Genomic DNA, 12,999 nt, shown 5'->3' with positions numbered 1-12,999 from the left:
TATATACTTTTATTTTCCTCTAATAATGAAGAGCATAAAATTTAATATGCATTTACAATTAAATACACACAAAACCATTTAAGAAATAATAAGTTCTCAAACGTGGTTTATCGTAGAATAACCCGACTTTTGAGTTCTTATGCGTAAAAATATATCACTAAGGCCTACGGCCTTCGTGATATATTGTTTCGCATAAGAACGAAAAACTCGGGTTATTCTACAATAAATCACACTTGGGAACTTATTATTTCGATTCTAACATGACATACTAGTATCAAAAGTGTTAGAAAAAAAGTATTAACTACTTTTTACGACCGTGCTACGCACCTGGATCGGACGTCATTGCACGCGAGTGTTATACTGCAGAATAACCCGAGACCGATTTTGCTCTACATGTATATAGGTTATTCGCTGGTCGTGTTAGAATAATGAATTAATGTACATACATATATAGCATAATGAAAAGACATAATATTACACAATTACAAAAGTATCAGTATCAAAAGTAGACATACATTACATGAAATAACGCCATTATCGACTATCGTGGTATTTATTGTATGACATCAGTTATCTCACATATATGTACATAAGCATTACAGATATACATGCAAACTTGAGTAGAAACAATTGCCCACATATCTTAATACTTACCAAAACGAAATGTAAGAGCAAAACACGTCAAGGCAGTGCGTACAGCTAAGGATTCCATACCATAACGACCAGGTGCTATTAAAAATAGATCACAGTTTTGAAATGTAGAGTCTTATTAAGCAAACTGACGATGTGGGCCGACGGTGGACAACCGACATAGGGCAATCAAATGTTCCTGCACAACAACGAAATAAATAAATGAACAATGTGACAAACATAACCAAATGGGCTTAAATTGTATTTAGAGAATAGCTTTAAGAAACTCCCCCAATTTTGGCAACTAGTCTAGCGTCCACCTTCTCGTCGATCAAAGTCACATTTGCGCAAACGCGTATTTTGTATTGGAAGTATTGTAATGGGAACCAAAAATAAAAATATACCTCCTGCAAAATGGACGGAAAAGTATTTTTATCCCCCGCCGATGAAATCGGGAGGGGGGTATTGAAATGGCGTTGTCCGTCCGTCCGTGCGTATGTGCGTGCGTGCGTGCGTCCGTCCGTCCGTCCGCAGCCATTTCTCAGTAACTAGCAAGCAAGTAGAATTTCATGAATTTTGAAATAAACATGAACCAACATACTGCGATGATGCCCGTCAAGTTTTTTTCTATTGGTCAATTTTCCTTAGAGTTATTGTCCTTTATTTACTGAAAAATGCCCAAAATGTAAGTCCGCAGCCATCTGTCAGTAACTAGCAGGTAGAATTTCATGAAACTTGAAATAAATATGAACCAACATACTGCGATGATGCCTGTCAAGCTTTTTTTTTTTTGGATTGGTCAATTTCCCTTAGAGTTATTGCCCTTGATTTAATGAAAAATGCCCAAAAATGTCCGTCTGAAGCAATTTCTCAGTAACTATCAGATAGAATTTCATAAAACTTGAAATAAACATGAACCAGCATACCACTACGATGCTCGTCATTTTTTTTTTTTGGGGGGGGGGGGGGGGGGGGGACGGGGATTCAGTTTCCCTTAGAGTTATTGCCCTTTAATTGTTAAAAAATCCACAGACTTGTACATAACAAACCAACCAACTGGTAGAATTTCATTAAACTTCTTTTATTCTTTTCCATGAACATTTATTATAAACATGTGAAGCTGTTGCCTTGGTCACACCCCTCCACTTGTACCATTCCCTCACCTCACTCTCCACTCAGTCATGCCCACCACCCCGATCATGCATCCGCCCCGCCCCCCACCCCCTCCCAATTTTTGTTTTTTGTTCACTTTTAATTTTCCATCAATATTTATAATCAACATGTGAAGTTTTGTACCCTCACCCGGTCACCCCCGCTGCCCCCCCCCCCCCCCCCCCCCCCCCAAAAAAAAGCATTCATTTTCTATTAAAATAATTTGGCTAATGAAGTTATTTGTTTCTTGGTAACATCCTTAACTATTTGGCCAGGTACAGTTTTGCCATTCCTCACCGCAAACGCTTTCGGCGGGGGATACCAATTCATTGAATTTGCTTGTTGGTCTTATTTTTCAATGAGTTAAATTTTCAAGAAAAAAACTTATCAAAGGCACAATGTGCAAATCGAAACTTTTACAGGTAAACATGGTGCCGTGTTCTTATTTTAAAGTCTTCAATTGAAAAAAAAAATGTGGAAGTCTGTTTAACGTGTACAAAATTAAATGATGACAACATTGATATTTCAAAGTAACAGTTGATTAAATAAAAAATATGTATTACTGATCAGTCCTACGCTAATTTCATAAGCCAAATGATGGGAGTAAATGACGCTTTACTGCGTACGAAACAAATCTTCGTATGAATTCTACATTCGGGTTAAAGATGGATATATCGTCATTTAAACAGTACAATACTAATTATACGGACATATTACCCACTTTCTACACAATCATACCACTGTTTAGCTTGAGTCATACTGTTTGTGCAAGCCACATACTAACTGTATGTATTCAGACTTGGATTACCAATTAAACAAAGTAGCTGTATTATATTTTGTTAAAATGAAATACAAATAAAAACGAATGGCACTTCTATTCTAGAATTTCTCGAAGAAAATTAATGAGCCGTACCACGAGAAAACCGACATAGTGGCTTTGCGCATCCGCGCTGTCTGGTCAGGATCCATGCTGTTAGCGTTCAAAGCCTATTGCAATTAGAGAAACCGTTATCGAAAAGAAGTTGAAATATTTTTAGATCGGGCTGAAAATGATGATTTTTTTATGTAACATCTTTTTTTCTTCGAAACGTAGTCATTTGGGTTAAAACGTAAAATGAATACACTTCCTTTTTTAAAATCAACCAGACCTTATGTATATCTTGATTAGTTTGCTAAAATTCCAACCAAAGAGAGAATCTTTTTAATGAACCTTTGAATTACACGAAGCTTCCTATTTGTCTCCGACTGAATTAATGAAAACCAGAGCAAAAAACGAGATCCTTTGTTCATTTGTAAACGGAAAAATGACGTTTGTGGAGACCAAAATTCTATATTAGCACGAAGATGGATGTAAAAACAAACAAACTTTCTGGTGGCATAATGCATTCTTTATCGAGTTAGGTTAAAACAAATTGGTTCATTTATTTAAGCCAGATTTGAATAAAATTGATATTCGAACAGAATTAAAACGGGACATAAATCATATGTTGTTAGGGTTGCATTGCTACAATTTTTAAATAAAAGTGTTACTAGTACCTCATGGTTAAGAAAATAATAATATGTCAATTGAATGGTCATATCTCAGAAAGTAATACACTGTTCAAGGCTTATCCCTGAAACTCCCTCCAACTCTTGCAATGTCAATGTTGACAGATGCCCTTACACTCTTTTGTATTAAACGACACTTTGTCACAAAAATTTTCATTAACACATCGTTATCTAAACGAATTGAACATTTCAAAGTTTTATAAATACATCAATCTTTTGTTGTACAATTACATTGACTGACAAAATATTTTCCAAGTCACTAGCCGCAGAGATCGCCAGTATGATCCAAATGCCTTCACTGTGTACTCAAGTAACTCAGTTTCAAGTGTAATTATACATTGCCCCCGATACATAATTCATACGTCTTATGTGTAAAAAAAACAAAAAACGTACATTTCCATCGAAACACGGCACTATTTCCGTCAGGTCGACATATAATTTTTACTTCCATGCAATTATTGCATGATAATTATATGATAACTATGTGCGGTTAAATCCAAAAATATCATTTACCTCCAATAAGATTAATGTGACTATTTTACGATCATTGCAAGTAGATCTATAACCTTATATATAAATAATTCTCCATGTGGTAATAGCTCCGGATCTATTTACATTAACCTATATTATAATAATTGGGAAATATGCATTCTGAATTCCATTACGAAGAGCTGGAAAAATAGTAGATGGATAAAAGTTTTAAAAAACATTTTTTCTTGCCTACCTAGCAGGGAAAAACAAGGTTATCCGTGTAGAAGATCACCTGATCTTTTTCAGTCAGTTCGACAGCGGGAACCCTGATATCACACGCCAATTATCAGGGCTCTATCTATTATGTATTCAGAGAATATATATTCCTATAGTAAGTACATGTGAAAGACAGGGACGTGGCCATTGTTGACCCTAGAGCAATGATTTGGACAATTAGGACAGAAAATCAAATCCTTATCTAACATGCCAAATATCAAATTTCTAGCTATAATGGCTTAGAGAAGAAGCTTTTCAAAGTTTCTTATACGAGGGATGTTCAAAATTTCTGTATACGATTTATGCTAGAATGGCGTTAACAAATGTTCGTTAAATGTTGTACCATCCGCAGAATCCCTCGTGATACGTTGGTATGCCCGCCCTACCGGGCTCGAGTATCAACCAGTCTGTGACGATTCTTCAGATGTTATAACATAAAAACATGCGTTATCCCTACAATATATTCATTTTTTCGTTATACACGTTTTATGCTAGAATAGCGTTAGCGCGCCATCCAATCCCTCGGGATTCTACGGATGTGAACGTGTTATCCTGACATTTTCAAAGTCATCGTAATTCATCATACAGACAATTTCCTTAAACATGACAAGAGTTAATTAGCAATCTATTAATATTTTAAATAAAATCAATACCCTAGGGTAATGCCAACTGTAGCTTTTAAGTAATACTGATAAGCACGATCAATAAGCAATAAAAACAAGAAATAGCAAAGGTCACTGCACTGCCGTGATGTATAGTTTACTAGCACCTTGACATCTTGTCCTACATGTTTAAACTACATGGAATGCATTTATTCGACAAAATTTAATATATATTTTTTTCTTATTAATGTATTGTTCTTAACAAATAAAACCACCCGTTTTGATTCCATCCTCTACCCTTTACGTGCTATGCGATTCTGGCATTCTTCGGTTATTATGGAAAACAATATGCGCGTTTTAGCTACTTTTACGTCCGAAAATGCAGGTTTGCATAAGGAGCATACAAAATCAAATATGTCTAATATCATTGTAGGTGTAGGTGGGGGTGCAATAAGGTCTACCATGCATCCCCCCTAGACTTTTTTCATAGGTAACAAATTGTTCGGCCGGACAAACTCTTTCAAAGTAAAAAATGTACCCATGAAAAAACTCTTTTGAACTATATATGATTTCACTGTTTCCATGGCAACCATTCATTTTTTGGAAAGGGCAACAATATAGATGATAAACAGTCATATCTTGGTCAGTTTTGGTGATGAAACAATAAAAATGGTATAAAAAATACTTACAATAGCAGTATTTTTATGTTAATTAACTAATTTGCATATTCATGAATATTAATGAGAATGTTACAAAATGACAAAATTTTATTAGAAAAAATATTTTCTAAGTTTTAAATCAATTTAAATGTACCAAACAGTTTTGATCTGTTCTGAAAGTCTCTCAGTGTTTTCTTAAATAGTATTTTGTAACACTGATGGTAAACTTTTATTCAAAAATAGGTATGTTTAGCTAATTTGCTTAAAATTCACCACAACCACAGCCAACGTCTCAGGAAACAAGATACCACTAAAATTTAATAAAATGATAAAATTAATTGTTATCAATAAAATAACAATTATGTGAGCTATATTGTTTGGAAATGTAGTTTAAACACCTTTTTGAAGGAGGAATCAGTATGTAACATACTTTACACATGTTACATTAACATTTCAATTACCTTGTTTTATTACATCAAATATTTAGAAAAAAAAGATCAGACAGTTTTGATCTGGTCTTAATGTCTCTCAGTGTTTTCTAGAATAGTATTTTGTTACTCTGAAGGTAAATATTTTTTTACATTAGGTATTTTAGCTAATTTGCATAAATTAAGCTATGCTAAAACAGACATATCTGGAAACAAGATATGACTAAAACTGAACAACATGATGAAATAAACTGTAATCAATAAACGTGTGCTATCTGAGCTATATCATATGAAAATATAGTGTAAATACTTAATTGAAGGAGGAATCTGTTTGTTACATACTTTACACATGTTACGTTACCATTCTAGTAATCTTGTTTTATTGCATCGTTATTTTCTCAGAAAATAGTAGAGGATTATTTAGTTATCAAGTTATTAAATACTGTTACAAAATAGTATAGTTCTATACTTCTCAAGCAATGAGATTTTTTCCGTAACTGCGCTTTAAAATACGTTACCACTGTATTTTACTGTATTTACAAATATGTAGGAAGAAATTTGAATCATTGTTATCAATATTATGATATCAGTGATTTGTTAAAATCTTAAAGTATTAATTCTAACATTCTTTCTTTACTTTTGTCAACAAAAAAAATCATTTGAAACATTCATTACACATTCAATGTCTCTTTTTCATTTTGAATTAATGTAATTATCAGTTTAATTATACTAATATCAGTTTCTTAATTATGATGCTCTTTTATTTGATGGTTTTAATATTGTTGTCAATAATTACATTTTACATTGATTATGTGTTTATGTATACATTCTGTATCTATTAATTATGTATAAATACACTGATAATAGGATTACAATTTGGGACTGCCTTTCATGGAAAATGTTTTTATAATGGAATATTTATCTTGTTTTTTTTTTGTGATAGTGTAGTGTATCTATGCAGTTATTTACGTGAGAAATAAAACATTTTGTTTTTGAGAAAAACATGCATTGTATTGAGATATTTATGGGCTTATTAATAAATAATTCACTGTTGAAAAGCAGCACTGAACAGAAAATAAAATAAAAAGAAATATTCAGGTACGTGAGTTATCTTTAGATTAAAACTTACGAAATTACAAAAAGTTGTCAAGAATGTGAACAATATTAAGTGTTTGAAAACTAAAATTGTAAAGAAAAGAATTACATAATGCTATTCAAAAGTTCTAGGAAGATACTGAATGCCGTCTGAACGACACTTCAGAGTTGCTGAAAACATGTTGCAATTGACTTTACGATGATCCTTTAGAAGCAAAGAACGCAACCAAGCAAATAAATAGCAAACTCAGTTGGATCAAAAGATAATAGGTAAGCAGTTATAGGACAAGGGTAGAGAGGGAATTTCTCCTAGATTGCTAAAATGATGCATGTAATTAATATTAGCCCCCAAGTCAATAAAATGGACATTTAAACTCAGCAGTGGGGCTACAAATTACAACAGTGGTCAAATCTGGACAATGTGTGAAATGATAAGAAGGGATGTGTAAAACATGTAAAACCACAACATTGTGATACCATACAGTATAAAATGGCATAGCTCATGAATTTGAAACAACTCTGTTCAAGCATCAGTAAAGTCATTAAAAAAAATGAAACAAAAACTTGTGAATTAAAATATATTTAACATGTAAACTAAAACATTTGAAGTAGACAGTCATACAGAAAAGTACTTGTAGCTTAAAACTTTTTATATAGATTCAAGTGTAACTCAGATACTAAATCAATCATTTTTAAGCTCTGAAATTACGAAAAACGGAAACATGTAACTGTAATTACTTAAACAAGTCATTTTTGTTATAAGTGTGCACAGTTAACAAACTGATTTAACATTAGAACACATAAAGGAAGTGTCTAAGGGTACGGATCCATACCTCTACACAATCCTGTTTTGGGTTTTCTAGGGGTACTGACCTCCATATTTTTAGAGATTCGGGGTGACTTACATAGATTTTGTTGAAAATGAAATAACAAATAAGAATTAACCAGTGTTCAATTAAAACTTGGATCTAAATGGTTTACAGATACCAGCGTTCACCTGATTTTTTACCTTCTCTTTCAAAAGCTAAATAACAAAGGAACTCCAAAATTAATACACTGTCCCATGCTGATTATAAACTGTTGATAACAGATTAATGTCAAAAAAGGGCTAAACTGGGCTAAAGTCCTTGTCCTAGTTATGAAGTCTTGCCTACATAAATATGTAGACTATGATGGTAAACAAGTGGTCAAAGTTTCAAAGTCATATGACAAAATAGGCAAAATATGGACTATTATAATACAAATAAACTGATTTCCAAGTCCAAAAAATGCCATAACTTAGCCAAAATAGTTGACAGAGTTATGTACTCTTGCCTACAGATTGAAATCATGATGACATTGAATAAGTGTTCAAACTTTCAAAGCCACGTGTCAAATAGTTTTGACAAAACGCTGACTTGTCCGAAAAACTGAACCGATTTCCAAGTTCAAAAAGGGCCATAATACAGCCAAAATAGTTGTCAGATTTATGTACTCTTGCGTACAGATGGAAATCATGATGATAAGCAAATGTTCAATGTTTAAAAAAGTGTTCAAACTGTCAAAGCCACGTGTCAAATAATTTTGACAAAACATGGACTTGTACAAAATCTGAACCAATTTCCAAGTCAAAAAAGGGCCAAAATTCAGCCAAAATATTTGTCAGAGTTATGAACTCTTGTCTACAGATAGAGGTTGCTATGATGAACAGGTAATAAAAGTTTCAAAGCCATATGTCAAACACGTTACACAAAATATGAACCGGTACGAAAAACTTAATCAAGAATTTCAAGTCAAAAGGGGCCATAATTCAGCCAAAGTCCTTGATGGAGCTATGTACTCGTGCCTATATCTGGACATGGTGATGGTAAACAAGTGTTGAAAGTTTCAAAGCTTTATCTCAAAAGACTTTGTCAAAATAGGGACTGTTTTGAACAACTTAACCAAGGTGTGACGCCGACGCCAACGCCGACGCTGAGGTGAGCAGGATAGGTGTACTTATTCTTCGAATAGTCGAGCTAATGGGCATAATAATATGCACCTATTTATTTGTTATTTAGGAAGAGATAATAATAATAGACACGGAACTGATTGTTTAATATTCCATTAACCGTCATTAAGTAAAAGAAACTGTTTGTGAAACCGTCCCTTGTATCTCGTAACGGCTACCAAATGTGTGGGAAACATAAATACCATACGGGTTAATTATCATTAAAATAGTTTTTTCACAACATATTTAACATTATTTTGTTTAATCTTTATTATTTTTTTTCTGCCAGTTCTAATCCTCGTGACTTATTTGGTGATTTATTTGGTGTTTCTCGGTTATTTACGTTTTGAAAGATAGGGTGAATATTGTTATCTGTAAACCATTAAAGTTTAAGGGGAATACTGATGAAGTCTTATTTGTTATTTCATTTTCAACAAAATTTGAAATGTAAATAATCCTTAATCTCTAAAACAACAGAGGTTTCTACCCTTAGAAAACCCCTTACAGGCTTGTCTAAAGGTACGGAGCATAGGTATTATGAATTATTGTCAGGCAGAGTCAACAAAAAGTAATATTCTGTATTAGTAAATTCAAAAGACCTTTAAATATTGTACATAATGTTAAAATATAAATTGAATATTAAAGTACTTATGTTATTTTTTCACTAAATGTGCATGCAGTTTTATAGAAAAAAGGGGAAATGTATATGTGTACATTAGCATATTTAATTTTGAAAAGAGGCAGTGCGAAACTATATCACTATTATACACTGGCCATGCATTCTCTTTCCAGGGTTTAGTCTGCAGCATTGACGATTTAAACAACGGAAAGGTTACAAAATGCGCCAAGATGCACCATTTTACATTTAGAAATTAACTAAGAATGTAAAATTTTTCCAGGGGAGCATGCCCCCTAAACCCTAGAACAATGGCTTACATTTCCATTTTGGCCATGCTATCTATAGAGTAAGAATTCTACAGGGAGCACGCTCCCAAACCCTCCTAGGACAGTGTCTTACACTTCCATTTTGGCCTAGCTACGCCCATTAATTATGAATTTCTTCAGATAGCACCATATTTTGCATTTAGAATGTAAAAATTTTCCGGGGGAGCATGACTGCCCCCTCCCCAACCAAACACCCTAGAACAGTGGCTGACACTTCCATTTTGGCCCTGCTACGCACTTGACACTGGTGTACTTTCTATAAGGTACAGTAGTTCCCCTGGGTCTACACTTTATGAAAAAGTTTAAAGGTCCAGTTACACACACAAAAACAAGAGGGCCATGATGGCCCTATATCGCTCTCCTGTTATCATTGCACTTGAGGACAAGAAGGTCCTCAGAAAAATATCTAAGTCCAAAGTACAGGAAAAACAAAGGAAAGAAATTTAACCAAAAAGAAAAAAAATTCTTACAAGGTACAGATATGTCAAAATACACCTAAAAATTGGAGGTACCATCCATATTGTACCACAGAAAAGTGGTCTCGGTTTTTCCCTACGGCCAATAATAAAAAAAGTTACTAAAAATAAGCTATTTATATTAACGTAAAAGGGAAGTAATTAAAAAGAAAATTATTGTAAGTGAACAAAAGAAGGATCGGCCAAATAAATCTGTTGACATAAATGAAATTTCAGATTTCCCTAACTAATGAAGATATACCCATTTTAATTTGAAATAAAGGGAGGTAATTTGACATAAAATCAGTCCATAGTTATATACCATGATTGACTCAGTCCAACTAATGATAATAATGAAATTTCAAATAAGTCTTATAAGTACTTACTGATATAAATCCATTTTGACTACAATCAGGGGAGGTAATCAGATATAAAATAACTCTGGAACCTACGACTGGATCTGATTTGTCATGGAATTCAAGATTTATTGTTGTATTTTTGGAAGTTTGTATCAAATAAAACCATAAATGAGGTCTCTATATGGCTGCAAAAGCCAAAATTGCCGATTTTGGACCTTCAAGGGGCCATAACTCTGAATCCATGACGGAATCTGGCCAGTTCAAGAAAGGAACCAAGATCTTGTGGTGATACAAGTTGTGTGCAAGTTTGGTTAAAATCAAATCATAAATGAAGTTGCTATTGTGCAGACAAGGTCAAAATAGCTAATTTTGGCCCTTTCAGGGGCGATAACTCTGGAACCCATTAGGGGATCTGGCCGGTTCAACAAAGGAACTGATATCTTATGGCAACACAAGTTTTGTGCAAGTTTGATTAAAATCAAATCATAAATGAAGCTGCTATTGTGTAGACAATTTCAAAATAGCTAATTCTGGCATTTTCAGGGGCCATAACTCTGGAACCCATAATGGGATCTGGCCAGTTCAACAAAGGAACCAAGATCTTATGTTGATACAAGTTGTGTGCCAGTTTGGTAAAAATCAAATCATAAATAAAGCTGCTATTGTGCAGACAAGGTCAAAATAGCTGATTTTGGCCCTTTCAGGGGCCATAACTCTGGAACCCATAATTGGATCTGGCCAGTTCAAGAAAGGAACCGAGATCTTATGGTGATACAAGTTGTGTGCAAGTTTGGTTAAAATAAAATCATAAATGAAACCACTATCGTGCAGACAAGAAATTGTTGACGGACGCACGGACACACGACGGACGACGGACGAAAGGTGATCACAAAAGCTCACCTTGTCACTATGTGACAGGTGAGCTAAAAAATGCACCGCTTTGCCTCTATGATGTCCAATTTTTTCCGAACCCTATAGGACAGTGGCTTACACTTCCATTTTGGCCTAGTTAAACCCCAGAATTATGAATTTTGCAAAAATACACCATTTTGCATCTAATTTGTGCAATTTTTACGTGGGAGCATGCCCCAGAACTCACAGTACAGTGGCATACACTTCCATTTTAGCCTAGCAAGGCCCCTGAATTATGAACTTCACCAAAACACATCATGTCTTATCTAGAATGTATTTTTTCAGGGGTAACATCGCCCCATCCCCCTTAGGGTGACTCATACTTCCATTATGGTCCAGCTACGCCTTTGACACTGGTGTACTTTCTAAATTGTACAATAGCTCCCCCGGGTCTACACTTCATTTTGAAAATGAAAAACATAAAAGTCCAGATATAAACCAAAAAGCACCATTTTACATCTATAATATGAAAAATTTATGTGGAAGTATGCCATACCCTCCTTGGACAGTGGCCTACAATTCCATTTTAGCCTAACTACGCCCCTGAATTATGAATTTCAAGCTTTAGGTCTTGTGATTCAAAGTTGCATTCATATTATAGTATTATGAAATATTGCCATTTACAATGTATATTATATTTTATCACAAGTTAAGTATAAAATGATTACATTGTTTATTCATAATTTCATTATATAAAACAGTTTCAATAAAGATTTTTAATAAAACACTTCTCAAAATAAAACAACTATTGGATTATCACATTCATTCTTGTTGTGAGACACAAACTTTAACATTGACTAAAGTTTGACAATCATTGAACATGTTCTAAAATTCTCAAACCACCATTAGAACAGATTCAAAGCTTATCAAATTGGTCAGTGCCATTAATTCACATTACCTGATTCTTAATGGGACATCATGCTGACAAGACAACAAGCCTGAAAGTTCCAAATCAAAATTGATTCTCCAGCTACCCCTTGTCCTATAACTGTAAGGGTGGATTCCTCGGAAGCAGAGAGCACTAAATGACAAGTCTGTTTATGAGAGGTAATGTAGTTTGAAGCACACCTTACGTCTCTTTAGCACCGGCTTAAGGGGAATTCTGTTTTAGTAAACATGGTCCAAAAGGGTCAGAAAATCTAATAACACTGAAACCGAGTACGAGGAGGCTTTTTATAAACATCACATGGCACTTAAAGACGTTTTTGTGATGGCAAATGTTTTTAAGATGATCCTTTGTAAGCATAACAACACAACCAAGCAAAATAACAGCTTATTTGATTTGACTGTGTCTGTTCGTTAGATGAAGTGTAATGTGAAATTACCATGACACCCATTTCATTAGCTTATACTGTAATAGAAAAATTGTGTGGAGTAGTTAAAATCTGAATCTAAAATTATATGAAATGTCTAGAAAATATGAACTGCACACAATTTTAGGCATCAGTGTTACAAGAAAATCACATTCTGCACGTCTTGATTAAGATGTGACTTACGA

This window comes from Mercenaria mercenaria, chromosome 7 (genome assembly GCF_021730395.1).
Source record: "Mercenaria mercenaria strain notata chromosome 7, MADL_Memer_1, whole genome shotgun sequence".
Classification (NCBI taxonomy): Eukaryota; Metazoa; Mollusca; class Bivalvia; order Venerida; family Veneridae; genus Mercenaria; species Mercenaria mercenaria.
The sequence above is the reverse complement of the archived record's forward strand: the minus strand, read 5'-3'. Positions refer to the sequence as shown.